Source organism: Bos javanicus, chromosome 10, assembly GCF_032452875.1.
Source record: "Bos javanicus breed banteng chromosome 10, ARS-OSU_banteng_1.0, whole genome shotgun sequence".
NCBI classification, from domain to species: domain Eukaryota; kingdom Metazoa; phylum Chordata; class Mammalia; order Artiodactyla; family Bovidae; genus Bos; species Bos javanicus.
Genome location: NC_083877.1, coordinates 46,738,404 through 46,758,815, shown reverse-complemented (window position 1 = coordinate 46,758,815; position 20,412 = coordinate 46,738,404).

Sequence of the window (20,412 nt, the reverse complement as noted above, 5' to 3'; positions counted from 1 at the left end):
TGCGTTATTGGCAGGATAAAATAATTGCACTTTTAGACCAGTTATTACTAAAGCTTTCGGAAACACTTTAGAAGTTTTGCCACACTAGATATGATATCCAATCTGGGTAACATTACCTTGTTTGAAATGTACCTTGTTTGAAATTACTTGGACCAGATTGTTGTTATTATAAGTTTACTTTTCCCCACAATGAGGATACAAACATCATGGAAAGTTTAGAAAGTGCAGAATAGTAGACAACTTAAGGCTGAAGAGGTGTTGCTCGAACTCTCATATGCGTGCTGTGTGCTCAGTTGCTCAGTCGTGTCCGACTGTCTCAGGCAAGAGTACTGGAGTGGATTGCCATTTCCTACTCCAGGGAATCTTCCTGACCCAATCGAATCCATGTTTCCTGCAGCTCCTGCATTGGCAGGGGGATTCTTTACCACTGGGCCTTCCCTAGTGGCTCAGATGGTAAAGAATCTGCCTGAAATACAGGAGACCCAGGTTTGATTCCTGGGTCAGGAAGATCTCCTAGAGAAAGGAATGGCAACCCACTGTAGTATTCTTGCCTGGAGAATCCCATGAACAGAGGAGCCTGGTGGATTACAGTCCATGGGGACTTTCTTTATCACTGTACCGCCTGGGAAGCCCCCAGAACTCTCACATACATCACTTTATTTAATCCTCACCAGAACCCTCAGAGAGGAGGAGCATTTTCAGATGAGAATACTGAGGCTCCTAGAATTCACTCAGAGCTGTTACCTGGAGGCAAGTAGCCTGGCCCCATAGCACATTCTCATCCCACTCAACTATCCTCACAGCTATAGTGCATCTTGGAATCTTCTCTTTCAACCTTTCTTATTTTTAAGCAAGCATTTTTATTTTTAATGTTTGGGTTCCATACTTTTGAACACATGAAATTCCAGTTTTGCTTCTAGCTTTTCTTTTTCACGTAACTTTATCATAAAAAATGGTTTCCCAGCTTGTTTTTTAGCCTCTGCGCATTCATTTGGCACATAGCACACTATTCCAACAAGAGGCTTTGACGGGAGCTCCTCCCGCATAGAGAGTTTGTCTTGGCAAACTTTCATGTGGGTGAAGCTTGGTTTAAAGAGCATAGCGCTCTCATGGAGAGAAATTGGGTGCTGTGGGGTGAACAGATCCAAAAGGATGTCAAGAATTGGGTTTTCCCACCACTTATGCCGATTATAGCTCAACTCTTTTTTAGCAAACCATTATCCTGGTTGCCTGTAAGAAGGGAAAGGTTTTTGTCCCCCACGCTACTTTAATATTTATGTATTTGGCTGCTCTGGATCTTCGTTGAAGTATGTGGGATCTAGTTCCCTGACCAGGGATTGAAGGCACCCTGCTTTAGGAGTAAAGAGTCTTAGCCATCAGAACTAAGGAGTGAAGACCACCAGGGGAGTCCCAGGAAGGAAAAGTTTTTAGAAATAAGGATTTTTTTAAGAGACAGCATGACATGAGAAATAGAAAAGTATGGTCTTCCCACAGTTGTATGTAAACACAGAAAGAGAGAGCGAGGGTCTGTGCTGGCTTCTTGGAGAGAGTGCCTTGCAGAAAGAATCTCCATCCTGGCTCTGCAGGTCGAGCAGGCAAGCAAAGTCTGTGGAAAGCAGAGGAAACAAGCAAGACAGATTGAAACAGGCCTCAGAGAAACGAGGACAGGTGGTGGAGAAGAGAGGCAGGCCTGGATTTCTGGCCCAAAAGACAAAAGAGGAGAACACATTTGTCTTAGAATGTTATGCAGTTAGGAAGGAAACCCCCAATCCAAGATGGTAGAAGTTGGCAGATCTCTGTTTATAACCTCTGTTTCAGGCTAAGGAGACAAATCCCACTTCTACATTTTGCTGGCTAAGGTCTTGCCTTGGCTTTCTTTTTTCCACAATAGATTCATTGACCCACACTGAAGCCGGTGGGTGGGTGGGTGGGGACCATAAACTTGGACAGTCCCACGACTGAGTAAACATTTCTGTGTGCAAACTAGGGTTCCTCTGCTTCCTCTCAACATACGGGTTTGGGTAATTAACTACCAGGGCTTCCGGTGGGTGATTAGCCCCAGGCCTCCACCAAATGTCCTGGGTTTTCTCCCTTTCGTTTTTTGACCCTGTGCATTTTGGCTGGAGTATAGACGAAGGAAAAATCTGAACTGTTTTCTCCAGCTCTCAAAGTCCCGATTACTACAAGGGAGAATTGAAAACAAACCACTCTTGGACTCTGAGCAGAAGTGGCAGCAATATCTCTGCTTAGAAATCTGCAGGTGAAGGATGGAGCGAGGGTCTGTTTCTCATTAGAGTTCTTGGCAAACGTTTTGAGGCGCATCTGGAAAAGAAGGGTGAGTGACTGTCGGTGAGGTTTGTTTAATAAGCCCCTTTCTCCCATCACTCGTCTGCTGGCTTTTCCCTCTCAAGGTCAGCTGGGACCAGGTTTCCCAATCCCTCTGCATCCCCTTCATGTGTCTGTACATTATCTGGGAATATTGCATTTAAAGTGGAGAATCCAAATAAGGAAAACCCGTTCCACTCACATTTTTTCTGAATGTCAATTGAAGTTCTCCCACAGACAACTTCGCTTTCACAGATGCAGTGAATTTCAAAGGTAAATGTCAATAATAAGAATCTCTCATATTTATTCACGTAGAATTCTTTTTCTGGGTGGTATCTTAGCCAATGCTTTCATCTGAGCATCACAACATTTGCTTGAGGTAGCAGATCTTCATTTTACAGAAGGGATAAAAAACAAACCAACAAAACCCAAACAAAGTGAAAAGCCCCTGAGGCCCAGAAAGGTTAGGTGATTCACACAGTTTCACAGTCAGTGAAAGCTAGAGCTGAGAGTATGAGTCCCATGCCAACCCACCACAGTATGTTGTGGGTCGGATCACACGTTATCCCTCCTTGGAGCCACCTCTCCCCAACCCTCACCACGCTTCTTTCCTGAATGTTTCAGGTCTAAGCGCAAATGCCACTTCCTCCAGGAAGCCCTCTCTGATCCCACCTCACCCTCAGGTTAAGATAGGTCTCCCTGGTAGCCCCCTGTGTGTGTTTTTTTTTTTTTATGACACCACAAATTTTAATCATGATGTGTGATTATTTGCTTAATATTTTTAGCACCAGTGAGACTATAAACCCCTTGTGGACAGGAATTATGTCCAGTCTTATTCATCGTTGTAGATGATCAAGACACCACTCAGCACAGTGCCTGGGATATAACAGCCACCCCTGCCACCTGCCACACACAGGTTGTGAAGTGCATGAGCGAATGAATGAAAAACTCCCCAACACCACGCTGGAGGCTGGACCCAGTCCACCCTCCTCACCTCCAGCAAGGAATTTTCCAAAGAAATTTCTGGAGATTATCAGTGACACTGTGTGAAATATTGAGATTTGGGAAAGAAGGGAGATAACCCCTTCTAGCTCCAAATAGCTTCATTTTTATTAATAATATAATATAATACTATACTATGCTGCTGCTGCTGCTAAGTCGCTTCAGTCATGTCCGACTCTGTGTGACCCCATAGACGGCAGCCCACCAGGCTCCCCGTCCCTGGGATTCTCCAGGCAAGAACACTGGAGCGGGCTGCCATCTCCTTTTCCAATGCATGAAAGTGAAAGTGAAGTCACTCAGTCACTATAATATTAATTAATAATATAATATATACTATTTACTGTTTATTAACTTTTGCCTGACATTTGTCACATGATTTTATTCTCATAATAACCTTATGAGTGGAGTATCTTTATTATCTCTTGCAATTATATTTTGCTAAATATTGAGAAAATTCTGAAAAGGTTAGAGGCTGAAAGACTCTGAATTATGCAAGGGTTAGTTCTGTTTTTTATCAGCCTGGAGAGTGTAGAGGACAAATAGACCAAGGTGCCTACAGAAGTTAGCGCTTGCCCATGGGTTCTACCTGGCTCCCTGTGCCAGCTGTGTGCTCTAAAGGACCGTTCCCGCTTCTCCAGGTGGGTGCCTGCAGACGTGATTCAGTCTAAGTAATGGATTCCATCTCCCTGGCCTTAACTTCAAGTCTTGTGGCCTGAAAGAGCTCCAGCGCTTAGCTGGCCAGCATCAAAGAGAGGTGGGGGCACACATCAACACATCATCTGCTTCATGTGGGGAAACAGAGGCTAGAGAATGGGCCAGACTGGTCTGGAGGTGGCAGAGCTGGAACCAGAATCCAGGACGCCAGACCCTTGGTCTGATACTCTCTCCACTGCCACTCAGTCCATCAGAGGTGTGCTCAGCACTGTGCAGTCCATCCTGGGTTCCCAAAGAGAAACAAAACCTTCCCTCATAAGGTTCTTGTGAGAATTATATCACGTGACAGTTGTCAGGCATAAGTTAATACACAGTAAATAGTATACGAAAGTGAAAGTTGCTCAGTTGTGTCCGACTCTTTGGGACCCAAAGTCCATGGAATTCTCCAGGAAGGAATACTGGAGTGGATAGCCTTTCCCTTCTCCAAGGGATCTTCCCAAGCCAGGGATCGAACCCAGGTCTCCTGCATTGCAAGTGGAATATTTACCAGCTAAGCCACGAGTGAAGCCCAAATAGTATATATTGTTATTAATAAAAATGAAGCTATTTGGAGCTAGAAGGAATTATCTCTGGGGGTAATGAGTCTCCAGTCAACAATGGTGTTCAAACTCTTGCTCAAAAGTATAAAGGGGGGTAGATTATAGAACTAGGTGATAATTTTGGACTTTCCAAGACTGATGTCAAATTAATTTTCAGGACTTGAGCTTGTCCTTTAAAAAAAAAAAAAATTTCTTTATCTGGCTACACCGAGTCTTAGTTATGGCATGTGGAGTCTAGTCCCTGACCATGGATCAAACCAGGGCCTCCTGCATTAACAGTGTGGAGTGTTAACCACTGGACCACAGGAAAGTCCCTGAGATGGTCCTTGAGAATGGCTATGTGTTGCCAAGGTGGGAAGAGGGGAAGGATGGCCTCCACGAAGAAGGGAACAGCATGAGGTGAAGCTCCAAGATGTCCCGGAGCTGAAGGCTCTGTTCTGACTCCCAAACTCCATCCCACTTGGGTTTTATGAGCTTCTGGTGGAGGCTTCTTTATTGAAGCTTTCCAAATGTGTGCCTAAGGTTTGCCATAACTCTAGGGTCTTCCATCTATGTGTATCCAAGTTTCATGAACTACTCAGGGAAGGGGAGTTTGTGATACATTTTCTGCCTTAATACCAACGGGTTTAAATCATCATGGTTCAATCCTGCTCATCATGGCCGTTTTCCACTGGGCCTCACTGATTTTCTTATGATCTGCTTATGAATTCAACTAAAACAACCTTCCTCCCATTGAAATAAACTGAGGTCATTTAGCACCTTGTCAAGCTTCTGCACAAACCTCCACATGGGGCAGCATTACTAGAGACAGAGCTGATACAGGGAAGGCATCTCACCAGGAACAGTTTGCTCTTACCTTCTCGACTTTATAACTTTTGTAAAAAGTAAACATCATGAAAGGCTGCTGCCACATTGAGTTACCCAGGATCTAATGATCTACAACTTTTATCAGCAATGTTGACAGGAAGGATAAAGGCTCTGGATTTCCATGAAATGGAAACTTCTGGATTCCTGCCCAGGAGACCCAAGAGAAGGTACTCTGGATGCTCTGCTCAGAGAGGCCGAAAGTGATGATTACCTAATGCGCAAAGTAGCACTTAAAAAAACCCAACCCCTTCTGTAGGACTGCTTGAAAAACTAATTGGAAACAACCTCAGATATTCTATACTCTGTCATTTCGGTTACAACTGGCTGCTTTGTCTACGGTTCAGACAGAGTTGGCAGCTGGGAGGGGATGAAGGGGTGGGAAGTCAGCTCCTGGAGGCCCTGACAGGGTCCTTTTCAGACAGTCAATTATCCCCCGACTATCTCCTGGGCTGCAAAGGAGGGTGGAATTTGGTAACCCTCCCTCCCTGCCTTCCTTGATGCCTGGGGGACACCCAGTAGGGAGAGGGAAACCATACGCTCCCAGTGGGATCATGAGCCTTTCCAACCCATGGTTTTAGTGATGGTTCTCCACTGTGTTGGGCTTGGACTTTGAAAGCCATGAACAGAGAAAGTCAGTTCTTCTGCTGTTCCACAGGGAAGCCGGACAGAAGTTCATTACCTCTTTGCTGCCCGTTCCTGGCCTGCAGATGGCTGCCTTCTGCCTGGATCCTCATGCAGCAGAGAGAGGAGGCTCTGGTCCCCTCCTCTTCTTATAAGGGCACTAATCTCACCACAGTGACCCCACCCTCATCTTCTCATTAAGACCTAATTACCTTCCCAAAGTCTCATCTCCAAACACCATCTCACTGGGGGTTAGGACTTCAATATGTGAATTTGGGGAGTGGGGGACACCTTCAGTCCAGAACATTTAGGAGTTCTTGGGAAGAACCAGGCAATTATCTGCTCTTGGGTAAGTGAAGGCAGTAGTTCCAAGTTCCCTAAAGGAAATCAACCCTGAATATTCATTGGAAGGACTGATACTGAAGCTGAAGCTCCAATACTTTGACCACCTGATGCCAAGAGCTGACTCATTGCAAAAGGAAAAGACTGAAGGCAGGAGGAGAAGGGGACAACAGAGGACAAGGTGGTTGGATGGCATCACCGACTTGATGGACATGAATTTGAGCAAACTCTGGGAGATAGTGAAGGACAGAGAAGCCTGCCATGCTGCAGTCCATGGGGTCCCACAGAGTAGGACACAGCTAGCAACTGAACAACGACATGTCCTCAGTGTGCTCAGGTTCCCAGGGATTCAAACCTGGACCTGCCAAAGAGGCACAAATAAAAGCAAGTCTAAGTGGAGTCTGTTACCTCCAGTACAGCTGGGCTTGCTTGGCAAGGAAGGTCAGGGACCTTCATCACCTTCTTTCCTGTTACAGCTTAAATTATATACCCAAGCAAAAGTCAACCCTGAATATTGACCATCTTTTGTTTTTTTTCCAAATGAGAGATTAAACAAACAACAACAAAAAACTTTGGGAAGGAGACACAACTTGAATGTACTAAGTTTTAGGAATGTCGGCAGAAAAGTCAAGTACAGCTAATATTTAATATTATTTACAACAAACTTACAAATCACATGATTAAAAATCACAGAGAAAGATTATGTTTTTTCCCCCTCTTTTGCATTTCATGGAACAGATTTGTTCCAACTTCTCTTTACCATCACTGTCTCTCTCACTGGAGCTGCTTCTTGAGTCCTCTCCCACAGTCATCTTTAATTCCTAAAACTGTTTGAAATCCAGCACTTTGTGAATCTGTGTTTCTTGTTGTTAATGGAAATTTATACCAAGCCACAAGTACCCACTGGCATATTTGTAAGACAAATTTTCTAAGTTTCTTTTGGGAGTATATGTATGATTTCTGTAACATAACTAGTTTTAGTATCGTTTTGATCAGTGATCTTTAAACAGTTGTTTGTAGTGATATCCAGTGCTTCCCTGGTGGCTCAGCGGCAAAAGAATCTGCCTGCAGTTCAGGGGACACAGGAGACATGGATTCGATCCCTGGGTTGGGAAGATCCCCTGGAGAAGGAAATGGCAGCCCACTCCAGTATTCTTGCCTGGAGAATCCCATGGACGGAGGAGCCTGGCGGGGCACAGTCCATGGGGTTGCAACAGTCGGACACGACCTAGTGACTAAACCACCACCACCAGCACTCACATTTGTGAACATCTTGCCCCAGCAATGAGTACATTTATATTCATTTCTTTGCTTCCTCCAAAATCTGTCAAGTGATCTCCTTACCAACCTAAAAATAACATCGATAGAGTTTCTTTGAGGATTTTGCACATTCTCCAAATAGTGTTCTCTTATTCAAAAATACAATTATTATGAGAACACCCTGTAATTAAGAGCTTGTCTAAGACCACTCCTTCTTTTCTGAAGGATAATTTTAGGGAATAGATACATCAACAAGACTTTTAGGAAACATGGTACTCTCTAATTATTTAAGTCCTTGCTTCTTTCCGAGAGGAGGACTGATGCTGGAGCTCCCTGGGTGCTGTTAAGGTCCTTCAGAGGGCAGCTCCATCAGGCAGTCTGGCTTCTTGAGTGACACACATCCTGTCACTGTTGAATTCAGGCTGTGGTCCACTCAGTGGCTGAAGAATGTGTTTATATTTAATAAAGGCAGAGAAGACCAACCCAGGCCAGAGAATTTCCCTTTCTGAAATATTATGGACTATGAAAAACTGTACAAAATTTAATTTCTGAAGCTCTGGGCACAGAGATATCTCTGTCTTCATGTGTCATAGTTGTAAGATTCTGTCACCAATTTCAATGTGGTTTTCCCCCCACACCAAGCTATTCTCCAACACCAGCTGGGTGTCCTGCAACTCAAATCTCACACTGTCTGCTTGGAGACAACATCAGACTCCCCTTGTTAAGGTCTTAGTCCTACAAGACTATTCCTACCCGCCACCATCACATGTGACAGTTGCAAGCCTAGGTTCTCTCCTGTGCTTCTGACCAACATATTAAACACTACGAATTCCAGTGACCCCATCCTTGGTTCAATTAATTTGCTAGAGCAGCTCACAGAACTCAAGAACTCAAGAGAAACATTTAGACTAGATTATGTGTGTGTGCTTAGTCACTCAATTCAGTTCAGTTGCTCAGTCATGTCCGACTCTGCTACCCCATGGACTGCAGCACGCCAGGTTTCCCTGTCCATCACCAACTCCTTGAGTTTACTCAAACTCATATCCATTGAATTGGTGATGCCATCCAACCATCTCATCCTGTGTTGTCCCCTTCTCCTTCTACCTTCCATCTTTGCAAGCATCAGGGTCTTTTCAAATGAGTCAGTTCGCATCAGATACCCAAAGTATTGGAGTTTCAGCTTCAGTATCAGTCCTTCCAATGAATATTCGGGACTGATTTCCTTCAGGATGGACTGGTTGGATCTCCTTGCAGTCCAAGGGACTCTCAAGAGTCTTCTCCAACACCTCTTCAACTCTTTGCACCCCTATGGACTGTAGTCCACCAGGCTCCTCTGTCCATGGGATTATCCAGGCAAGAATGCTGCAGTGGGCTGCCATTTCCTCCTCCAGGAGATCTTCCTGACCCAAAGATTGAACCCGCATCTCCTGCATTGGCAGGCAGAATCCTTACCACTGAGCCACCTGGGAACAGGTTACCAGTATATATAAGAGAATATACTTCAGGAACAACCAGGTGAACGAGGAGCATAGGCTAGGGTATGTGGGGAGGGGCTCAGAGTGTCCATGCCCTCCCCAAGCTTGCCACTCTTCCACTTTCGGGTTTTTACAGAAGCCTTATTACATGGACACAATAGATTGAATTACTGGCCCTTAGTGACTGAACTCAGTCTTCAGCTGCTCTCCCCTCCCCAGAGAGGCCTGAAAGTTGTCTCTAATCACCCGTTGATTCCTCTGGTGACCAGTCCCCATTCTGAGGTGACCTATGTGCTTCCCCAAAGTCACCTCATTCATACAACAAAAGACACTTGTTACAGGAAACTCCAAGGGTCCTAGGAGCTCCATGCCAGGAAGAGGGATGTTGATCAAATATATACTTATTAAAGAAGAACTAAAGAGCCTCTTGGTGAAAGTGAAAGAGGAGAGTGAAAAAGCTGGCTTAAGACTCAACATTCAAAAAACTAAGATCATGGCATCTGGTCCCATCACTTCATGGCAAATAAATGGGGAGACAATGGAAATAGTGACAGACTTTATTTTTGGGGGCTCCAAAATCACTGCAGATGGTGATTGCAGCCATGAAATTAAAAGACACTTGCTCCTTGGAAGAAAAGTTATGAACAACGTAGACAGCATATTAAAAAGCAGAGACATTATTTTGCCAACAAAGGTCTGTCTAGTCAAGGCTGTGGTTTTTCCAGTGGTCATGTATGGCTGTGAGAGTTGGGCTGTAAAGAAAGCTGAGCACCGAAGAATTGCTGCTTTTGAACTGTGATACTGGAGAAGACTCTTGAGAGTCCCTTGGACTGCAAGGAGATCCAACCAGTCCATCCTAAAGAAAATCAGTCCTGAATATTCATTGGAAGAACTGATGTTGAAGCTGAAACTCCAATACTCTGGTCACCAGATGCAATGAAGAACTGACTCATTTGAAAAGACCCTGATGCTGGGAAAGTTTGAAGGCAGGAGGAGAAGGGGATGACAGAGGATGTGATGGTTGGATGGCATCACTGACTCAATGGACATGAGTTTGAGTTGGTATTGGTGATGAACAGGGAAGCCTGGCGGGCTGCAGTCCATGGGGTTACAAAGAGTCAGACATGACTGAGTGACTGAACTGAACTGAATACTTATTATAAATCACAAGTTGCTTATGAAATTTTTACTTAATCCTGTAAAGAAAAGCTCTTTTAATTGCAAGGTTGTTGATATACTAGAAATGGAAAAATTGAGGCTCAGAGAGGCCAAGTAACTTGTCTAAATTCACACAGCCAAAAAGTTATGGAGCCAGAACTTAAACTGATTGATTTGATTCCACAGCCATTCCTCTTTAACCATAAGCCCCCCTGCCTTCTGTGGTATTGGGTGTGAGTTGAAGCTAACCCACGTTTACTTGAATTTCAGTGTCATCCCTTATCTCAACCTCATGCATACACGCTAAGTCCTTTCAGTTGTATCTGACTCTGTGCAGCCCTATGGACTGTAGCCCATCAGACTCTTCTGTCCGGGGATCCTCCAGGCAAGAATACTAGAGTGTGTTGCCATGCCCTCCTCCAGGAAATCTTCCTGACCCAGGGATTGAACCCATGTCTCTTGTGTCTCCTGCACTGGCAGGTAGGTTCTTTACTGCTAGTACCACCTAGGAAGCATCTCAACCTCATCTGTCCTCAAATGGAGTGTAGTTCTTCCACAAAGAAGAACAACCATGAGACCAAGCTACTGGACACCAAGCTACTAGATGGCATCTGTGTGGCTTGATGTCATGTCCAAACAGGAGTATCCTAGAGAGACCCTGAAAATCACAGAAGCCAAAAGATTTCATAACCTTTATTAAGGAAGGGGTTTTGTTTTTGTTTTTTGTTTTGGTCCCAAAAGTTTCTCTACTTACTCCCCAAAGAGTGTGCAATACGAAGTAAATCGAGTAATTATTGTCTAAGTCAGGGACTACTGTGATTGAGAAATTAACCATGTCTGTTTTTCTTCTACAGGCTCACTAGAAAAGAATGTGAGCTATTTTCCCCTTTTCCTCTCCAGAGGCCTCTGCGTTTTGGAGGGTTGGGTTTCTCTTGCCCCAGGGAAAAGTTAGAGGCCTTTCTTCGATTTTCTAAGGGTTTGGAGTCTTAACACTAGTTGTTAGAGATGGAGAGGGTTGGGAGGGGGCCTGGAGCCCAGAAGTCATTAAGGGCTGGGAGGACCCTTGAGTGCTGGGCCTCCACCAGGCATGCTGGACTTGGCAGGGCCTTGGGGGAGTGACTAAGAGGGGAAGGGATGCCCGGGACCTAACACGTGCGCCACGGCCTTGGATTTGGAGAAGATGCTGTGGGCAGCAGCAGCAGCAGCCTCCAAGTGGTCTGCTAGAGCTTGGACTAGAGGCCACTCAGTAGTGACCATCACAGACCCGGTGCCCTTCTCCATGTTTCTGGAATCCTGAAGGCCTCAGAGTTCTGTGTGGAGGGAGAGTGAGGGGCCCTGGCAAGTGGCTGGGAATTTTCTGCGGTCCCAGTAGATGGAGGTCTAAGTATGATTCAATTTGATTTAGAAAATTCATGAAATGTGTCATGGAACACATTCCTAAGTGTCGTGGAACAATTTATATCAGTTACGCTAATAATGAGCAAATCCTGAAGGGAATTTTTATAACATATTTGGTAAAGACAGGTCTATTTTTTTTAAATTCTTTGGAAATGGTTGATCAATAACTGACAGGATATAACTATTTCAAGCCCTTCTTCTGGTAAAAATATCCTCTCTCCTGGTAATTTAAATTCCAAATTACCTCCAGATGAGGCTTTAAAAATACCCTGTGATTAAATGCACACCAAATGGAGTTTCTGTGGGAACCTTTGCTGACTCAGAGGGATGACCTGTGAGTTTTTTTTAAAGGCCCAAGGTCTGGACTGGGCTAATACTGAGACTTGGGGCTTGAGGAACCCATGACTCAGCCTTGGGGCCCTGGGCTCTGGACGCTAGCCCAGAGCTGAACATTCAACTGAAAGGCTTTTGGAGGAGAGCACTGGGAATCTCTCTGGAATCGCATGACCCTTTCTCACTCACCCTTATTAGACGACAGAGTCAGAGCTGGAGAGGGGGTACCGCTGGCCCTGGGGGTTGGGAGAGAGCCAGTGTGTCTGTGCATCTTTGTGTCTGTCCGTGTGTGTGTGTGTGTGTGTGTGTGTGTGTGTGTGCATGTGTTCTTGGCAGAGAGAGGTGGTCAGGAATGCACTTGATTCTAGGTTTCCTAAGAGAAGGTGGCTCACAGCACAGGTGGCCAAACTTCTTGGACCAGAAGCCCACTAGGATCTCGCCAACCACCTGCTGCCCAGAACACATGGCTGTGACCTGTGTTGTGGACAAGGAACAGGATCTTCTTTTTGGCTGGGAGCAGGATGGAGGGTGTGTGGAGAGCCGGCCAGCACCCTGGGCAAGATGATAGGGAATGTGAGGCAGAGAGGGCAGACTTAGCACTCAGAACAGGATGGTTTCCACCCTCTTTCGTTCCACTCACACACACACCCCCACTGCCCCTTTCTCTCCTGTTCCAGATCCTGCTGTGGGACCACTGTCTCAGGCATACCTTTGTTTTCAAGCTCTACTTTAGTTAGACCCTCAGCTGGGCACATCCCACTTGGGATCTCCTTGAATGTGCTTGCTGACAGTAACCTAGGTTTTGTTATCCCTGTTTTACAGATGAAGAAACTGATTCCCAGAGAAGGGGAATGGGTTGGGTCAAGAGAACAGGCTGGTGAGTGTCAGAGCTGAGGCAGGAACCATGTGTGCTGAGTCTTACCTGACAGTCCTCTACCTGTGGACAGTCCTCTACCTGTGGACAGCCCTCATACATTTAGAGGTACACACACATGAACATATCCACCTCCTAGGGTCCCTTTATGAAAGGCCATAGCCCAGGAAACAAGGGGTTCCTCTTCATGGTAATCTCTGTTTATGATATAGACAAAACAGCAACAAAACTGTAGGCCTAGTAAAAGCCAGCCATTCTTTTACATCCCTCTCCTCTTTCTGAGGATGGAAAAGAGTCTTAATTAGCATAGCGTCAAGAGCGTGAGTTTTGGAAGGCTTCCCTGGTGGCTCAGTGGTAAAGAATCCGCCTGCCAACGCAGAAACACAGGTCGGATCCCTGGGTCAGAACATCCCCTGGAGAAGGAAGAAACTGACTCCAGTATTCTTGCCTAGAGAATCCCGTGGACAGAGGAGCCTGGCAGCTACAGTCCGTGGGGTTGCAAAGAGTCCAACACAACTGAGTGACTAAATAACAACAACAACAAATGAGCTTTGGAATCAGCCTGTGATTTCAATTTCCATTTATTAGCTCTGGGACCCTCGATGAGTCACTCAGCCTTTGTAAGCGTCAACATCTTCCTCTGAAAAATGGGATGACAGTATTTACCTTATTGGCTGTTGTGTGGATTAAATCAGACCATACCCATGGATGAACAACACTTGATGCCCAGTAATCAATCTGTAATTGGAAGCTGTAATTATTCACAATAATAACGTTCGTAGCAACAAAAAACAGCCAATGCATCTGGATGATCACAAAAAGCAAGGTAAGCTTGGTCCTCTCAACAGAGGACATGACATTGTGTTGTCAAGAGTCTGGAGGATGCCAAAACCAGGGAGAAAGATGTGAGCAATCTGCTGATTGTTCTGCTTCCCGGAAGAGGGAGGGGACAGACGTCAGGGCCGCTTAACCTTGAGGTGGGAAGTTCTGATTGATCCCGATGCGTGTCTCTAACCTCCGCCTCTTCTGTTCTCAGAGTTTTAGTGGTGGACACTAAGTGCTGGACATTGACAAAGATAAGATGAGGGTGACCCAAACTAAGGGCCGGAAGCCAGTACTGGGAAGCAAAGAAAGGAAGTCGGGCAGCCTGGCACCAGGTGCAGAGTGTGTCTGCTCTTTGTCCCCATCACCTGTCAGCTGGGAATTCTGTACGTCATCAGTACAGCTGAGTATGACCAGCCCAGAGTCAGAAACTGTTACAGACCAGCCATGGCTTCTGTCAACACCACTGTGTCCCAGAGGAAGCCCTTTCTAATGGTTGCATTGTCTTGATTAATGAAAAAAAAAATTAACATTGTAAAGAAGTATGTTAAAACAATGAAGAAAAAATGTGAAAGTAGAGTGATGTGGATTTTTTAGGATATATATATTATATACGTGTGTGTGTGTTAGTGGTTCAGTCTTGTCCAATTCTTTGCGACCCCATGGACTGTAACCCATCAGTCTCCCCTGTCCATGGAATTCTCCAGGCAAGAATACTGAAATACTGGAATGGGTTGCCATTTCCTTCCCCAGAGGATCTTCCTGACCCAGGGATTGAACCTGGATCTCCCACAATGCAGGCAGATTCTTTACCATCTGAGCCACCAGGGAAGCCCTGGATGTATTATATACATATATATGTATAAAATTTTTATTATGGAAGTTTTTAAACAGACACAAAAGTAGTACACAACTGGAGTAGTATGTGCGTGAGAATTCCAACGAAAGCCACATGGCTTTTAACACTTAAAAGTGACCCCATGATGCAAATGTGTTACATCTCCTGATATCCAAGTACCCAGAATTACTCCCCATTCCACGACTGCCTTGAACACCTATCGAATGAAGTAAGAAAGAGATCAGATAATTAATTTGCCCCAAGTCATACAGGAAGCTTGACTAGTGCCAGAAACAGAAGGTGCTCCATACAAGTGAAGAAGATACTCATTATAGCAGAACAAGAGCTAATGTTTATTGAGCACTTACTATGTACCAGCCTCTCTTCTAGCTGCTCTACCTGTATTAGTTCACTGAATTCTCATGCCAGGCCTGTAACAGGTATCTTATCTTCATCTCTGTTTTACAAATGAGGAAATTCAACACGAAGGATTTAAGCCACTTGCCCAACTTTACAGTTATTTAGAAGCGGAGCAAGGGTTTAGATTGAAGCTTCCTGACTCCAGAGCCTGCTTTCTTCTTCTTCTTTTCAAATGTTTATTTATTTATTTGGCTGCATCTTAATTACAGCACATAAGATCTTTAGTTACAGCTCTCAAACTCTTGGGCTTCCCAGGTAGCGAAGTACCTGCCAATGCAGGAGGCACAAAAGATGTGGGATCTATTCTTGAGTCAGGAAGATCCCCTGGAGTAGGAAATGACACCCACTCCAGTATTCTTGCCTACAAAATTCCATGGACAGAGGAGCCTTGTGGGCTACAGTCCATGGGGTTGCAAGAGTAGGACTGAGCATACACTTGAACTTTTAGTTGTGGCATGCAGCGTCTAGTTCCTTGACCAGGGATTGAACGCAGACTCCCCTGCATTGGGAGCTTGGAGTCTTTGCCGTTGGACTACTAGGGAAGTCCCCAGAGCCTGCCTTCTTAATTGGACAGACAAAACCTGACACTGTCAAAATGATTCCTGCTGGGAAAGATGAGGATGGAGAGGAGAATTGCGTGTATGAAATAGGCACTGGGCTGCATTTTCCTGTAACATTCTCAAAGCTCTGGCCATAAAGCCTGTGGCCCTCAGTGGGAAAGAAGGTCAGCATTCCTCCTAAATGAGGAGCCGTCATGATTTCCTCAGTACCAGGCCTTGGGTGGAGTTCCTGTTTTGAAAAAAATAAATGTGTGTAAAAAATATTTATAGCAAAAAGTCAGGGAAAATATCCACCAAGTATTACCAAGTGCTGGTCCTCACCCACAGTGGGATAGGATCAGGGGGTGATAGGGATTTTTCTTTTCTTTTTTAAATTTAAAAAAAAAAATTTTTTTTTTGCCACACTGAACAGCCTGTGACTTAGTTCCCTGACCAGGAATTGAACCCATGCCCTCTGCATTGGAAAGTTGGAGTCTTAACCACTGGACTGCCAGGGAGGTCCCTTCTTTTCTTTTTGTTCATCTCAATATTCTATTTTTTCTACAATGAATATGAATTATCTGCATTACAGAGAATAAAGGAAGAGAAGAGGAAAATATAAAAGAAAGAAAGCATACTCACCAGTGGCCTTCAGCTCTGTGAGGCTGGAATAGGGACGGGGCAGCAGGTGGAGGGGTTGGGAGCATCAGGCAATGAGAAATTGGGGGAGGAGTGGGGATGCCAGGCACCGTCTCGGGTTAGGGCCTGACTGGATTTAAAGGTCATGGCTTATGGGGCTCCCACCCCGTCCTCACAGGACCTGCTGGCTCTCAGAGGCCACAGCAAGTCAGCGGGTGTAAAAATATGCACGGCCGCGCAGCTCTAGTTTCTGGAGGGGCCCTGGAGCTCTTGGAAGTGGCCATGTTCTGACACCTCCAGGCCCACATTCATTTGGCAGGTACTCCAGGGCCAAGGCTGTTTGTTCTCAAACGCTGCATCTTTGGGATTAAAAATAACCCTCCCCTTGGCTTGGCTTGGCTATGCTCTCCCTGCCCTTGGGGGCAGAGATGGGTGAATGATCCCATATTAAACATTTTCAGCCTAGACAGAACTTCTGTCCACCATGGTCCCTGCCCAGCAAGTTACCTTCCATCATGAGCCCTTGATTAAAAATGGGGGGAGGGGGAAGTAAGGAATTTGCAGCATCTACCAGGTAGGAAATTTACAAAGCCATGCTGATGCCACTAAAATAGCAACAGAGTGCTCATAAGAGAAAGTGCCAAACCCTTTATCAGCTGTTTATTTATCACCGGTTAAGCACCATATACATGTGAGTTCTGTGGCAGCATGAGGTAGGTTTGAGGGTGCCACAAGGCCTCCAAATATCTACGCCAGTTAAAGATTCTACCATAAAGGACTTCTCCAGTGGTCCAGTGGCTAAGACACTGAGCTCCCAGTGCAGGAGGCCTGGGTTCAATCCCTGGTTAGGAAACTAAAGCCCTCATGCTGCAACTAAAACTAAAGATCTTGCATTCCACAACAAAGACCCAATAAATAAATAAGTACATTTTTTAAAATTCCACTATCAGAATTGTTCCTTTCAAACTAAAAAGCTGTGCTCCCAAGTGAAAGTCGCTCAGTTGTGTCTGTTTGTGACCCCATGGTCTGTAACCCACCAGGCTCCTCCATCTATGGGATTCTCCAGGCAAGAATACTGGAGTGGGTTGCCATTTCCTTCTCCAGGGGATCTTCCTGACCCAGGGATCAAACACAGGTCTCCTGCATTGCAGGCAGATTCTTTAGTGTCTGAGCCACCAGGGAAGCCCCATGCCCTCAAAGCACCTGTTAAAATATGCGAAGTGTTGTTGCTGGGGATTAAATGTAAGATTTTCTTAGGTTGATAAAGATCATTTCAATTTAGAATCTTACACATACAGGGACTCATTTCTATCCTGAGCCCAGTCCTAGGGCCAAGGATTCACAGGTGGGTGCCATTTGACTCCTTTACAGAAGAGAAAAGCCTTAGCAAGAGGAAGGCAGTGAAGGGGGCGTGGCTGTGATGGGAACCCATTGCTCCTCCCATCGTGGCCAACCAATGACCCTGATAATCTGTTTAGCTCCTCAGCACCCTGAGGAGATTGACCTTCAGGAGAGAACCCAGCTCTGGAAGTAAAGGGGAAGCGGGGCTGAGGGGCAAAGCCACACCTCATGCCTTCACAACTTGACCTTCAGCCATCCCGCTTCACAGGAGGAAGGGTGTTGGAGCAACCCACCCGACAAATGGAATAATTTCCCACTGCACTCGTTTTGTGCTGCTGCCTGGAGTACCGTGTTGAGAAACAGTGCATGACAGATTATGGGTGTCTGCCACAGACGCCAGATTAAAGCACGGTGAGATGTGTGTTTCAAGTGTTTGCCATCCCTGCCCCAACACCCCCTGGAACCCCACAGTTAGGACAATGATGGGAGTGGTCCTGCATGGACGGAGAGAGGTACAGACCACAGCACCAGACACTTCTTGCCTTAATATCAAGACAACTGCTGGCAGCCTGATGCAGCTTCTATTGATGGAGAACCTGATACAGTCAACTCTCCCAACCTGGAAAACGAAGTCACGGTGTTCATTAGATGCCCACTTAGCTGCCGGTGAGATAACTGGGAAAGGCTTTATCCAGGAACACAGTCTGGAGGCTGCGGCCACACCCCTCTTTGGTCACTGATGTCTTCCTGAGAGTCAGTGTGGAGAAGGCACGGGGTACAGGAAGTGGGTAGAGAGTACACCAGATGTGTAAGCCCAAGGAGTCCTATGGGGCCACTGAAAGGGCTCCATGTGCTCTTGAGTGGCTGGACAAGGAGAAAGAATAACTTATAGGTGAATAGGACAGTTCCCAGAGTGCCCAGAACTTGGAGTTCTCACATAAGAACCAGGGGGCTGAGTAGCAGAGAGACTGAGCTAGCAGTCACCTCCCCTACATATAAATATCTGTCTTGCTGAGCACCCCTGATTTCCCACCCTCCTTCCCCAGATCTGCCTGCTGGGTCAAGATTTCTTTGCTTCTCTTGCTCTGCTAGGATACCTCACTCAGACTTATTACAAACTATGCCTTTCTCAAGCCTCCAAACTCAGGACTTCATGCCCTTAACTTGAGGATCTCAGCTCCTTTTTTATTATAAAAGACAAAACTGAATCTCCACTTTTTTTTTTTTTTTTGTAAAGGCAAAGCCTTCCTCTTTGCCTCTAGGTATGTCTCTCCCTTCCTGTCCTCCGTCCTGTTCCTGCTGTGAAAGGCTTGTCCCCACTTTGCCGAGGAAGTCCCCCCTCCCCCCCATCTCTCATCCCATCTACCTGCGGTTCCCTCCTCCAGTATTTTCCAGCTCTGTCTTTGCAGGGACACCTGCTTTGAAGAGCTTCATGGACCGGCTGAGACACTGCCTTGCACCTGGGGCATTTGGAAGCACCTGTCAGCCCCTCCCTTCCCTCCATTGCCAAACACAGCATGTTTCTGGCTTGGTGGGTGGGTTGACTATCTGATTGATTGCTACCAAAGCTGCCTCCGCATCCCTGCCCCCAACTGCCTTTCCTCTGCCTTTGGGCGCCAACGCAAAGGGTTTCTTATCACCAAGCCCTGGGCTTTGGCCAATCCTAGAGTGTTCCCTCCAGCCCACAGATCACTCACCTGCCTTTTCCTCGTGTTTCCCATGCCCCACTTGACCTCGGGCACCCAGGTGTTCCCTGAACATGACTCACCTCAGAATCAACAGCTCCCTGCTAAGGGATCTCAACTTGTCACAAAGCCTCTGTTTCCTGCATCAGACAATGACAGATAGGATAAAAAGTGCATAGTACTTAGCATTAGTGCTGGAGGACATTACGTGCCTAATAGATAATAGTTATGATTGATTATCTTAAAGAGCTAACACATCCTCTGTTATGGACAATTCAGTACCATATTACTTAGACTGTTTATTGTGTACTCCATTTTTTAGCAAGTTTTCCCTTTTTTTTTAAACATATACTAACACAGTGCAAAGGTACTCTTAAATACTTTACAATTTTTAATTATTTTAACCCTCATGGCAATACAATGAGGTAGCCCTGTTTTAACAGAAGAGAAATTTAGATCTGGAGGGATTAAGTAATTTATCAGAGATCACAGGGTTGTTAAGTGGCACAGCCAGGCCGTCTGACTCCAGAACTCTGCTTAACAGTATACACAGCTGCCTGTTAGGCTGAGCTTAATTTAAGACACAACTTCTGCTCATGCTAGAGCTCTGAAGTAACACAAGACAGTCCCCACATTGATTTCATTAAGGTCCAAACACTGCATCTTGTTTTTTCATTTAAAAAGCACTTAAGGAATATTCAGTATGTGCTGGCAATATGATGTGCTGAGGCCCAAAGGTGAACAAGACCGGCGAGCTCTTGTGCTGCTCCCAGACCTAACAACAGCTGATGGCACCTTAAAGAGCACACAGCAGGCGCTCCGAGGACTGGAGTGGGCTGGGCCTCTGTGAAAAGCCTGTCATCCCTTCCCCCAGAGGGGTTCCAGCCAGAACACAGGGTTCCCTAGAGGGCACTGCTCAGTAGCGCTATCATGAGGACTCTTCCCTGCAAGAAAGGGGATTTGAAGAGTAGTTTTGGGGGTGGTGTTCAGGGAATTCTGGAGGGCTTTAGAGGTGAAAGTATCACTCATATTTGACTGGACAGGTCCTACAGCAGGAGTGCGACCAAGTCCCTGAATCCAACACACTGGTGACCACGGCCAACTGCTGAGCCCTAGGGCAACTTCTTGGGGTTCACTGGACGTCCCTCTTTTGGGTTCCTACCAGCCAGCCCAGGGCTGGCCCCTCTCTCTCCATGCCTTTCTGCAGGGCATCCACTTCC